The following is a 12,040-nucleotide window of genomic DNA, read 5'->3' on the forward strand; positions in this document are numbered from 1 at the left end:
TACAAAGAATAACTTGGACGGTACCAAAGACCAATGTCCAAGGATCAATCAATATCAATCAACAACCAAAGGTTGGATTTCCAATTGATGATCACGAACGCACAACCTGTATTATTTCTATTATATAAAATATAATGCGGAAAAGAAATAACACCGACACCAGAAGTTTTGTTAATGAGGAAACCGCAAATGCAGAAAAACCTCGGGACCTAGTCCAGATTCAATATACACTGTATTAAGCCGCTACAGACACTAGCTTACTGCAAACTAACTTCGGACTGATCTATAGTTGAACCCCTACCAATCTCCCACTGATACAAGGTACAGTTGTACTCCTACGCCTCTGATCCCAGCAGGACACTGCGTACTTGATTCCCTTAGATGATCTCATCCACAACTAAGAGTTGCTTCAACCCAAAATCACAGACTTGATAATAAACGAATCTGTCTCGCACAGAAGAGTCTATCAAAAGGATAAATCTGTCTCCCACAGATAAACCCTAGGTTTTGTTCCGTCTTTAGATACAAAATCAAGGTAACATGAACTAATTGATAATCCGCACTTATATTCCCGAAGAACAACCTAGATTAATTAATCACCTCTCTACAATCCTTTCTGACTACACAAGCGGATTGTCGAGGAATCACAAACAGTGAGACGAAGATGTTTGTGACTTCTTTATCTTGCCTATCGGATAACTCTCACGATCTCAAGTTAATCAATCGATTTTACTCGTACGATAGAAGATGCAAGATCAGATCACACAACTACGATAAAAGTAGTATCGGTCTGGCTTCACAATCCCAATAAAGTCTTTAAGTCGTTAACTCGAGTTTAGAGAAGATACTCAAGAGTTAATGGAGATCGACTCTAGCGAGCGCACTAGTAGCACACAGACGTGTGGGGATTAAGTTTTTCTCTAGCTAGATGTCTCCTATATATAGCCTTTCAAATCAGGGTTTTGCCTTAGGTACAAAGCAAACTCTATCCACCATTAGATGAAAACCTGATTTAGATTCAACCCAAGATCTCTCAACCGTTAGATCGAAAGATAAGCAATAAATACTCAGCTCGAAATATCAAGTGTATATGATCTAGTCTATATAGCATACGAATTTTGTCTCATAAGAAGTAGGAGAAGAATAGATAGACTTTCAAGTGATAGATAAGTTCAAGTCTTCACATACCTTTTTGTTGATGAAGTTCCATGGTTCCTTGGTGTAGATCTTCGTCGTTGTCGTTGAATCACCATGAAATCCTTGAGCTCAATTACACTTTTCCTATCCTAGTCCGAGACTTAGCTAATAGGCTAGAAATCAAGACTTTATAGTTTTGATCACTAACATTGACAAACATGCTTGATATAGCAACGCATGCGAGGTTGACCGAGCTATGCTCTAACATTAATGACTTGAAGACTTCATTGGGATTGTGAAGCCAGACCGATATTACTTTCTTTTAGTTGTGTGATCTAATCTTGTTGTTTCCATCGTATTGAGTACAATCACAATGATTGGCTTGAGATTGATATCTCTGATAGGAAAGATATAAAAGTAATCAGAAACATCTTCATCTCATCATTTGTGATTCCACAATATCTTCTTTCTCCGCGTAGATTAAGATTATTGTGAGGTGATTGATAATACTAGGCTGTTCTTCGGGAATATAAGTTCGGGTTATCAATTGGTTCCTGTTCACCTTGATTTATCAAAAGACAGAACAAAAACTCGTAGGTATTTCTGTGGGAGACATATTTATCTATTACCGTAGACTTTTCAGTGTGATACAGATTTGTTTATTAAAGTCTTCGACTTTGGGTCGTAGCAACTCTTAGTTGTGGGTGAGATCAGCTAAGGGAATCAAGTGCGTAGTATCCTGCTGGGATCAGAGATGTAAGGAGCGCAACTGTACCTTGGATAAGTGTGAGATTGATTAGGGCTCAACTAAAGTCTAGACCGAAGTTAGTTTGTAGTAAGCTAGTGTCTGTAGCGGCTTAATACAGTGTGTGTTCAATCTGGACTAGGTTGGGGTTTTTCCGCATTTGCGGTTTCCTCGTTAACAAAACTTCTGGTGTATGTGTTATTTCTTTTCCGCCTTATATTGTTTATCTTTATAATTGAAATATCACAGGTTGTGCGTTTGAATCAATCAATTGGGAAATGTGACCTTTGTTGTTGATTTAAATTGATTGATACTTGAACATTGGTCTTTGGTTCCGTTAAAGTGATTCTCTTGTATTCAATTAGACTCGCAGATTTCTATTTGCTTGAGTAAGAATTGAATCGAGAAAAAGAGATATAACTCTTTGATATACTTTATTAAGATTCAGTCTAGTTTATTCACTTGAAAGTATATTGGAGTTAGTCCATACAGATTGCTAATCGAAATATTGGGTGTGGTTGTTGTACCCCCGTTTTTTCAGACGGCCTAGATCCGATTTCGAGGAGCCAATGAGATGTCGTCGTGATCGTCGGCATCCCCTCTTCCATGAGGACCGATCATCTTGTCCTCAACCTAACCATACGACTCCTGGTGGATACCCAAAGTTGGTTGGTGATTAGTGATTTTTTCGTGGGTTGTAGTAATGAGGTTCAAACTCTCGGACTTGTGAAGATTAAATTTAAAGGTTTAATAAAATTATATACAAAATTATTAACAATGGGTGCGAGAGGTAACCAAGACACTAGATTCCAATATTATGCAAAATTGAATGATAAATATTTCAAAACTCTATTCAATTCTTAAGTCCTATTTTATCTTTAATTCACTATCAATCATACAGATTCTCAAACATTATTTGTAAACCTTAAGCATAGATTATCAAGAGATTAAATCAAGCATAACCTATCAAACTGAATAACAAATAATTAATACAATCATTCAAACAATTTAAAACTCTGCAAAAGCAGCGATTAGGTGAATTATATAATTAAATGAAATAGTTACCCATTTATGTTGCGTGAATAGCTTCCTCCATTGCCTTGGTTACGAGGGAATTAGCTCATCATAGTATAAATGCTCTCAAAATAATTTATTATGGCTCAAAAATGGTTTACAAATGATGAGAAGAAGAGAAAATGGTGTAAACAGCTAATGTGCGACCCACAGGAAGCGTCACACAAGAACGATACATATGAAATGATGTAGTCTTTGGGAAACTACGACCCACACTCCACTGTCGTTGTCACTGTTGAAGAACGACAGTCTCTTACAGTCTATTGTTCTTCGTGTTCATCTTCATGCAGCAGCAGAAACAGAGTTTTGTTAAAACTCTGATTTCGTCTTCTCTAGCTCTCCCTAGCTCCAAAAACTCTCGACACCCTTTATCTGACCTCCAAGGACTATATTTAAACCCGAAGCATGCATCGAATCTCCTCCATAACTCCACAAATCCTCGGCAGTGAAAGAAAATATTTTCGGATATTTTCTTTCATGTTTTAGCTTTTCACGTGTTTTCTCTGGTCCAGCACGCTCCAATTCGATTACACATGCTCCAACAGGTTGCTCGATGCATGAAACACGAGCAGAACACACACACAAAATCTTCCAGAAGTCGTAGAGAAACTCTTCTTTATGTGTTTTACCTGTTTTGAGCCCGTGAATTGGCTAGCCAATTCTAGCCAAATTTGAGCTAAGATAACACTCACAACAGCTTTTCCATGTTAAATCACAACTTCTCACCAATTTTCAACGATTGAATCGCACTAGAACACCTTCATTTTGCTGATTGAAAATCTGTTAGGAGTGAAAATGGTTTTCCCGCCAAAACACGAATTTGAATGTTGAAGATGATATGCCCCTTATCCTGAACTGGGGTGCGAATAGCAGATGCCTTGGGGGTGACCTGGGGGTGCCCCTTAGTAATTAGGTTACCCCTTATCCAAAAGCGAGAGTCCAAATAACACTTGTCCTCCGGGTGCCAAAATCAACTTTTCGAGCCGAATTTTCCAAAAATGTTTATTTCCTAAAAATACATAAAAACACAATATTAGTACAAAAATAGAGTTCCAACAATACAGACATTGAGGACAAAGTAGACACAAAAATGTGTCTATCAAATATCCTCGAGCAAATCTAATCTAAAAAATAAAATGACTACACTTAGAACGTGCAGTAAGCCGTTAAACCATTAGGTGGCCCTAGTGGCGGAGTGTTGTCTCCGGAGGGTTTACCAGAGGTGTACCCACAAAACCATTACTCCAGACCCTAGCTATCTATGTAGAACCTTGGAAAGCACTAAAGAACCTCCTTGGTTGGCATACTTATTAATTACAGGAGGAAGTACCCTGACGCGAAATTCCAATTGATGTATACGAGTTCTCGCTCAAACATACTAAAATTCATAAAAGTGACAGAGCTCTACTAAGATAGTTTCACGATGGACATCATACTCGGAGTCAAACTAATCATATGGATAGATTAAGAGATGGATATTGAAAAAATATAGATGCTTTTGATGTTAACTAGGTGAACGATGTTTCTCATATCTGTCTGAAGGCCACTGCCAAAATAAACCTATCCTAAATGTCTGAGATAGTCTGACTAATATCAAATCACTGGCATATACAAGGGAACCAGTGTTCGATAATCCTAACTCTAGGTCAACACAACTGGCATATACAAGGGTTCTAGTGGTCGACTTTATTGAATTTTATTCCGTTTGGTCAAATGGTCTGGTCTAAAACTTTTTTTTTTCATTTTTTTTTTCAATACTCAGTCACTCTATTTTACCCTAGTAGTGGTAACAACTTGAATCGTGAGCCCCACCTAATCACCTAGAGAAACATAGTTTAAAAATAAAAATAGAAACAGAAATGAAAAGGACTCAACGAGATATGGCGAAACTATCATGTTATTTCTAACACCTGAGCTCTGTGCTTTTATGAATAGACTCTTTAGATGTTTCCATCTAGTCAGATTGGTCCCTCAACTCCTAAAACCAAAATGCTTCCATCCACTTAGAATGGTTAGTGCCATCCTAAATAAGCATAAATTTCTAGGCTCTGGAGTTTATTTATTATGCAACTAAAAAATTTCTCTCATACCCCCAAACTTAAACCTAACATTGTCCTCAATGTTCTAAAGATAAAATTAAAAACATGAACAAGGAGAAACTGTTACCAATGAAGCAAAAGAGATAAGGAAAGATATTACCGTGTCGCAAGAATATTGGGTTACCTCCCAAGAAGTGCTAAGTTTAAAGTCTTCAGCCAGACATCAGAAGGAATTAGTCACCTCATAGATTCATATAGAAGTAGTCGGAATAACTGTGGGTCATCTGGATCAAAAAGTATTACCCATAAGAAGAGGAAACTGCAACAGACCAAAAAGATGCCGAACATACCCTTGTTTAAGACAACTACATCTAGTTGTGGCTCAGGTTCAAGTTCTATAACTGGGTCTAGATAACAGGTTTTCATCGGTTGGATTTCCTCAAAGCTAAGATCCGGTTCAGGTATTAGAGTCTGGAAAAACTCAATTAAGAACTTATAAGCACATAACAACAACCTGGATAACTGGGGATCCTCTAAGTCAGTCAGATTTGACTCACACAGCTGACCACAATGAAAGAGATGGTCTTCCTTAAGAAAATGTGTCGACCCTAATATCCTAAAGTGATTAGGTTTAGTCTCAAAACTTAATAACCGACACATCTTCAAATCAAAAGTTCCCACAATTGGTTGAAAAGTTTTTGGTGGGAAAACAAAGTCAATCTTGGTATCATAGCTTGGGTTAACCACATCAACCAGAGGATGGGTTTCTAACAACTGAGCTTCTTTCTGGACATCATTAGGTTCGGGAAAACGTGTATGAAGATAATCTTGTAAGATGGTTGAGGCACAAATGTCAAGTCCTACAGGAGGGTACTTTCTAAGAGTTAAAGCACACGGAGAATGATAATCACCCCCAAACTTAGAGTTTTCTGTGTCTCTAGAAAGACTAGTCACAACTTCCCTAATTTCTAGGTCATTAGATTCCTGGAAATGGTCAATAGATTCTTCTAAGTTGGGTTCATCATCACTCATTTCTACGAGTTTATCATCTTCTAAGACTAGTGTTTCTAAATCGCTAGATTCTAAAACAGTATTCTCAGGGTAAACTCTTTCCTCTAAACCATCATCACAATCATATAAAGGATTATCAGATAAAGGCTCATAAACTAAGATTTTAATCATAGTTACCTCCTCCGATTCACTGATAGGCACATCAAATAATGGATTATCCAACATACTGCAGGCTAAAGGATCATGAACTACATCGTCTAAAACGGTGGTATCTCTAGTCAAATCCACATCCTTTTGAATAGGTGAATAATTATTAAAATTATTTGGATTTGTATTAGAAACAACACTATCATTATAAAGCTCAATCGGAGCAACAAATTCCTGATCACTATGCCTACATATTTCATGTTCTTCATCAATACTATCCTCATCATAATCATCACTATAATAACATGAAAATGATCGAACCTTATCAAAACAAGTAGTGTTACCAATTCTAACCTCGTCCTCAAAATTAGGCAAATATTCACTATTGAAATCAAGGGTAGAATTAGAAACCCTATTTTGGAAATTTAGATTATTTCGAGCAGCATTAGCCAACTGTTCATTTTCTGCCTCTAGACGTGCCTGAATTTCACTGAGCATAACACTTATACATTCACCACTCTCGTTTATCATCTCAGAATATCGTGTACACTCTTCTTTTGAACTATTCATTGCGACTAAACGTTTATACGTCCTTTCAATCCGTTGTTGGGTCTCTTCTAGAGATGGAACAGGTTCAGAAATATCATAATCAGGACTAGTTTCCAAAAACGAGTAACCAGTACTACAATGTTCCTGGTTTTCTTGCTCGTAAGACCAATTCGCGTGTGGATAGTAATTGGGATCACCATGGTATGAACCATAACCTTGAAAAGGTTGGCGTTCCCAACTACTATTCCCACCATGGTCATAAAACTGATGATGTCCTTATTCAAATTCAGGTCGATACTCATTGTATTGGCTTCTATCATACCAGTTCGACATTCTTAATTGCAAGGGAATTCTACACAACCACAAACAAGGCTGACTCGACCAAATCAAACCTATAGAATCTAGCAAACAAAAAGCATGATGGCTCCACTTAGATTGTTTTCTAGACCAGCTTTTATTCCTTCGAAAAGGAATTCGTTACAATTTGAGCACACCCTTCTGGAATCAATCCGAGCTAATGTAAGTTGAATCGAGGCGAGGGAAGCTCAGTGGAGCTTTGATACCCAAAGCCTCACCGGTATTACAAGGCGGCGCAGTCACGCATTCAACTTACAGAAGCCATCAAGAACTTTGAAGTATACTTAAAAGAGTAACCAATATTTTTCGAAAGATTTTCCTACCAAGCTCGTTACCCTGTCGGTCTCGTACTAATCAAATTTTAAGCTTGGGTTCGCGTTAGGTTTCGTTTTCCTAAGGCGGGCAAGAAGGGAGCGGTGATGAAATCTGAACCCTTATCTTGTATTGGCCAGGCCTTGCCCTTTACTAGGAATTTAAAAACAGTCCAAATTCGTCCTCAATCAATGAATTACCTTAAGGAATACAGTAACTCGCTTACAGGAGATTCGTGAGTGTTTCGATGGACTTACCTCTCGTACCAGACGGGGGATGAACCGTTGAAGTCGACTCGGGCCACGACTCCTATGTCATGTATGAACCCGAGGGGCCGAGACGATATTGTAATCGTCGTCCTTCCCTGCAAACAGTTTATATTTAATTTTTTTTTATATAACCCTTCCGTAGGGTTTAAAATTAAAATAAATTGTCCAAAGTCCAGTCCAATGAAAAGAAATACAAAAAATAATAATAATAATAATTACAAAAAAAAAATGGAAAGTCTCTTAAAAAAATAAAAAATAAAAAAAATAATTCTCTCTCTCTTTTTTTCTCTCTTTTTTCTTTTTTTTTTTGCTTTGTCTTTTTTCCTTCTCTTTTAGCTTTAAGCTTTGATTCCAAGGTCTTTAGTATCCAACTTCAAACCTGTAATATAAAGACACAACCAAAGAGACGTAAAAAGAACAAATGGAATAATAAAAAACCTAACAATTCTACCTAAGCACAAATCCCCGGCAGCGGCGCCAAAATGATTAATGATTTTTTCGTGGGTTGTAGTAATGAGGTTCAAACTCTTGGACTTGTGAAGATTAAATTTAAAGGTTTAATAAAATTATATACAAAATTATTAACAATGGGTGCGAGAGGTAACCAAGACACTAGATTCCACTATTATGCAAAATTGAATGATAAATATTTCAAAACTTTATTCAATTCTTAAGTCCTCTTTTATCTTTAATTCACTATCAATCATACAGATTCTCAAACGTTATTTGTAACCCTTAATCATAGATTATCAAGAGATTAAACCAATCATAACCTATCAAACTGAATAACAAATAATTAAGACAATCATTCAAACAATTTAAAACTCTGCAAAAGCAGCGATTAGGTGAATTATATAATTAAATGAAATAGTTACCCATTTATGTTGCGTGAATAGCTTCCTCCATTGCCTTGGTTACGAGGGAATTAGCTCATCATAGTATAAATGCTCTCAAAATAATTTATTATGGCTCAAAAATGGTTTACAAATGATGAGAAGAAGAGAAAATGGTGTAAACAGCTAATGTGCGACCCACATGAAGCGTCACACAAGAACGATACATATGAAATGTTGTAGTCTTTGGGAAAATACGACCCACACTCCACTGTCACTGTCACTGTTGAAGAACGACAGTCTCTTACAGTTTATTGTTCTTCGTGTTCATCTTCATGCAGCAGCAGAAACAGAGTTTTGTTAAACTCTGATTTCGTCTTCTCTAGCTCTCCCTAGCTCCCAAAACTCTCGACACCCTTTATCTGACCTCCAAGGACTCTATTTAAACCCGAAGCATGCATCGAATCTCCTCCATAACTCCACAAATCCTCGGCAGTGAAAGAAAATATTTTCGGCTATTTTCTTTCCTGTTTTAGCTTTTTCACGCGTTTTCTCTGGTCCAGCACGCTCCAATTCGATTACACATGCTCCAACAGGTTGCTCGATGCATGAAACACGAGCAGAACACACACAAAATCTTCCAGAAGTCGTAGAGAAACTCTTCTGCATGTGTGTTACCTGTTTTGAGCCCGTGAATTGGCTAGCCAATTCTAGCCAAATTTGAGCTAAGAGAACACTCACAACAGCTTTTACATGTTAAATCACAACTTCTCACCAATTTTCAGCGATTGAATCGCACTAGAACACCTTCATTTTGCTGATTGAAAATCTATCAGGAGTGAAAATGGTTTTCCCGCCAAAACACGAATTTGAATGTTGAAGATGATATGCCCCTTATCCTGAAATGGGGTGCGAATATAAGATGCCTTGGGGTGACCTGGGGGTGCCCCTTAGTAATTAGGTTACCCCTTATCCAAAAGCGAGAGTCCGAATAACACTTGTCCTCCGGGTGCCAAAATCAACTTTTCGAGCCGAATTTTCCAAAAATGTTTATTTCCTAAAAATACATAAAAACACAATATTAGTACAAAAATAGAGTTCCGACAGTACAGACATTGAGGACAAAGTAGACACAAAAATGTGTCTATCAGTTGGCCACGCTACTCATAAGAGTCTTAAATGAATTAACGGCAATCAATAACTGCCGCAAAATCATCTCAACCATCCAACTTTGTTAGATGATCTGACCGGCTTAGATTCAATCTTAGGCGACCAACAGGACGCCATGATTGTTGTCAGCCACTTCCCTTCTTCGTGAGCGGTCACGCCGCTTTCGATCGATTTGCTGGGATTTCAACCGCTCAACCAAAGAGGCTAGTTGCGCTCCTAACAGCTGCACTTCGTACATATCGATTTAATTTGAACTGCTTGCTTAAAAGCGATGCTTTACATGCATTGATTATAAACGATATTTCATAAATATCGATTTAATAAATTATTTAACTATTTAACCTAAAAGGCACCGTATGCTATTTTTGAGTGCTAACTCACATCAAGTCTCACTTTCATGACTTGACTCATCACATATGACCACCTACCGCCTAACCTGCGCGTGATTGGTCGAAATTATCAGGTCTTGTCAGCAAGACCCACTTAGCAATTACTATGAAGGATTTGTTTTATTCTCCACGTGACTTGCTCCATTTTCCACAAAAATATTCGAGACATCAAACATGTCACAAACTGGGGGATACTCATCAGGATATTGGTCTGGCGGTTTACAGCGTGCGGCATGCAACACGCCCATTGTGAGAAAGTTTTAGGAAAGGCGGAAGGTTGATAGCAGCAAAGGAGTAGTGGGTGTTGAAAAAGTGGGGTCTAACAACCTCACCCAATATTTCGCTTAGCAATCTGTATGGACTAACTCCAATATACTTTCAAGAGAATCAACTAGACAGTCAGACTCAATCTTAAGAAAAGTATATCAAGGAGTTATATCTCAATTTCTCGATTCATTACTTACTCAAACAAATAGCGATTTGTGAGTCTAATTAACTTGACTGGTACCAAAGACCAATGTTCAAGGATCAATGAATTTCAATCAACAACCAAAGGTTAGATTTACCAATTGATTGATTCGGCGCACAACCTGTGATATTTCAATTATATAACAAAATATAATGCGGAAAAGAAATAAGACAGACACCAGAAGTTTTGTTAACGAGGAAAGCGCAAATGCAGAAAAACCACGGGACCTAGTCCAGATTGAACACACAATGTATTAAGCCGCTAAAGACACTAGCCTACTACAAATTAATTTCGTTCTGGATTGTAATTGAACCCCAATCAATCTCACACTGATCCAAGGTACAGTTTCGCTCCTTACGTCTCTGATCCCAACAGGATACTACGCATTTGATTCCTTTAGTTGATCTCACCCACAACTAAGAGTTGCTACGACCCAAAGTCGAAGACTTTAATAAACAAATTTGTATCACACAGAAAAGTCTACAATAATAGATAATTCTGTCTCCCACAGAAATACCTACGAGTTTTGTTTCGTCTTTTGATAAATCAAGGTGAACAGGAACCAATTGATATACCGGACTTATATTCCCGAAGAACAAACTAGAAATATCAATCACCTCACAATAATCTTAATATACTAGCAAAATAAGATATTGAGTAATCACAAACGATGAGACGAAGACGTTTGTGACTACTTTCTTATCTTGCCTATCGGAGAAATTAATCTCGATCCAATTTTACCATTGTACTCAATACGATAGAAACAACAAGATCAGATCACGCAACTACAGAGAAAATAGTTGGGTCTGGCTTCACAATCCCAATAAAGTCTTCAAGTCGTTAACCTACAGGGTCTCGGTAGAAACCTAAGGTGAAAGGAGAATTGAGTCTAGCTTATACAACTAGTACTACACATAATGTGTAAGGATTAGGTTTCCCAGTTGCTAGAGTTCTCCTTTATATAGTCTTCAAATCAGGGTTTGCAATCAGTGCTACCTTGGTAACAAAGCATTCAATATTCACCGTTAGATGAAAACCTGATTATATTCAAGCTAATATCTTTCAACCGTTAGATCGAATCTTAGCTTGTTATACACAAATGAAATGCACGTTCATTTAGGTTTGTGTAACCGTACCTAAACATGTACGCCTAGTTGGTTCAACAGTAGTTAACTAATGGTTAGCCATATGAGCACTTTCATATCAACCTTATTCATCTTCACCATAACCAGTCTAAATGACTCAAATGAACTAGTTCGAGAGTTGTTCAATTGCTTAGATCTTATAGAATTATACAAGACACAATCGAAGCAAAATCGGCTTTGATTCACTCGAATTGATTCATGAACATTATAGCCACGGTTTTCAAATTGCATTCCTTATTATATAAATGTTTTAGTTCATGAACAAACCAATTTTAGAAAGTAACACACTTAAGTATGCGTACTTAAGTAAGTGTTTGAGTTTGTTTTGGTTTTCCAACTCAGCAGAAATTCACGGACGTCAACTTTGAGTTGGTTTTGATTTCCAAACTCAGCA

This window comes from Papaver somniferum, chromosome 6 (assembly GCF_003573695.1).
Source record: "Papaver somniferum cultivar HN1 chromosome 6, ASM357369v1, whole genome shotgun sequence".
In the NCBI taxonomy this organism is placed as follows: Eukaryota; Viridiplantae; Streptophyta; class Magnoliopsida; order Ranunculales; family Papaveraceae; genus Papaver; species Papaver somniferum.